Raw genomic sequence first — 2,115 nt, 5'->3', positions numbered from 1 at the left:
TCCCCGTGGCTTTGGGGAGAACCGCGCGGTGACAAGCGGCAAGGCCCGTGGGGAAGGCAGACCCGAGTCCCTGGTTTGCCGGGGGGACCCGGATGTGGCGGCCGGCAGGCCCGAAGGAGCGCGTGCAGTCCCGAGGCCCGGGTCTGGACGGGGTGCGATGCCTCCTTCATACGTTCGTTAGAAAATAGCACCTCTTTTTGGGGTGCCGGCGGGGGGGCTCCGTCGGTCGAGCGTCCGACTTCGGCTCGGGTCGTGATCTCTTGGTCCGGAGTTCAAGCCCCGCGTCGGGCTGTGTGCTGACAGCTCGGAGCCTGGAGCCTGCTTCGCGTTCTGTGTCTCCCTGTCTCCCTGTCTCTCTCAAAGACAAATAAACATCGGAAAAGAAAGGAGAAAAGGGCGCTGCTCGCTGACCCTGCGGACTGTGTCACTCTACTTCTCCTGTGTTCTGGGGGGTGTTTGAGAAGCACAGGTGGGGGGGGGTCGCTTCGTGACCCCAGTGAGCACCCGCTCGCCCCAGCCCTCCTTTCTCCCCCATGTCATGGTCCCTACGACTGCTTTCCACCCTCAGACCCTGAGGTTCTCCCCGTGTTCGAGAGAAGCTTCTGGCACACCGCTGCCTCACCAGGCTTGCTCTCTGGTGTAAACTCTGCTTCAGCCAGAAGGTTGAACGAGTAATGAGGATTCTTTGGATTCGTTATGCTCTCCGAGTCTGAGTGCCTCTCCCCTGCGGGACCGTCAATGTCAGAAACGCAGCCTTTGGGAGGTGGGGTGGCTGGCTGCGGGCCGCGGCTGGCCAGGCGGGCTCAGTGGGTGTCAGGGGCAGAGGGGAGGAGGTGTGTGGGGGCAGCTGGGGGCCTCCGTGCACGCGGGGTGTCCATGGGCCCCGACCCCGGGATTCGGAAAGCCGATGTTGTCCAGGCCTCCAGGGCCTGGCATACCCTGACCACTCTCCTAAACACGGGTGATACGGGGGGGGGGGGGGGATCCTCGCTAACGTACGAGGAGAAGTAACAGCGCCTGCTACACGGGGCTGCTGACAGAATGTTCGCGAAGCACCCTTTTGCATGGACCAGGATGGAGAGAAGCCCCCTGGTTAAGCCTGACTAAGCAGGCTGCCGGGGGTGGGGCGGCTGGCCGGGTCAGGGAGCGTTCGACCAGGCTGCAGGGCTGGTGGTGAGGCTGGGGTGCCCTTCCGGGGATCGGAAGTCCAAGGCCAAGGTGTCCCCTGGGAGCTCAGGGTGAGGCCAGGGTGACTCCGAACCCCAGAGAGAGGCTCTGATGACGGGGCCGTCGCTCTGGCAGTGAGCCGTGGCTGCTGGTGTGCAAGTCTGTGGGTGTGCTAGGCTCCCGGGGAGTAGCAACCGAGGGAGGGAGGCCCTGGGGTGACGCTGGCACAGCCATGGAGAACCAGCCCCCAGTCGGGAGGCATTCCGGGAGCCGGGACTCGGAGGCAGGGAGGCGTCCGTGCTGAGTCTGGGGTGAGGGAAGCTCGGCCATCGGTCTCGGCGCGGCCTCGAAGGAGCCATACAACCCCGGGCGGGTCCCTCGCTGCCTTTGCACAGCAGTGTCCTTGTCGGCAAGGCCGGGCACTGAGGGGGCGCTGAGGGTTACGGATCCTGTGGCTACGGCACCAGCCCGAGCAGGAGTGCAGCCCCTCAGGGCAGGTGGTGTCCCATCGTTGACCCGTGTTTACTTGCACAGGGACCGTGGCGCGGGCCCTCTGCTGTCCTGGGGACCACGAGGGAGGGTGAAGTCACCTTCAAGGAGCTCACCTCCTCCTTGGGGGGACAGACGCCCCAACAAGCAGCTTGGGTCTAGTGCCGTGATGGGGGCTGCGGGCTCCCGGGGCAGGGAGCAGAGGTTCCCGGGGGAAGGGTCCAGAGAGCGCCCTCCCAGCATAGACCTGATGATTGGGTAGGTCTTCAGGTGAAGATACGCAGAGAGTTCCGGAAAGGGACACAGTATGTGCGTAGGCCTAGAGGTGAGAGAGAGTCCTCCGCTGACGGCCCCTCGCGGACTTGTCAGTTGAGGGAGGTGCGTTTCCATCTTGGAGGGTCCGGCCACCTCTCTCCAGTCCCGCTGGCGTCGACAGGGGCCTCATCAGGCAGAGCTGAC

This window comes from Panthera uncia, chromosome E3 (assembly GCF_023721935.1).
Source record: "Panthera uncia isolate 11264 chromosome E3, Puncia_PCG_1.0, whole genome shotgun sequence".
In the NCBI taxonomy this organism is placed as follows: domain Eukaryota; kingdom Metazoa; phylum Chordata; class Mammalia; order Carnivora; family Felidae; genus Panthera; species Panthera uncia.
The sequence above is the reverse complement of the archived record's forward strand: the minus strand, read 5'-3'. Positions refer to the sequence as shown.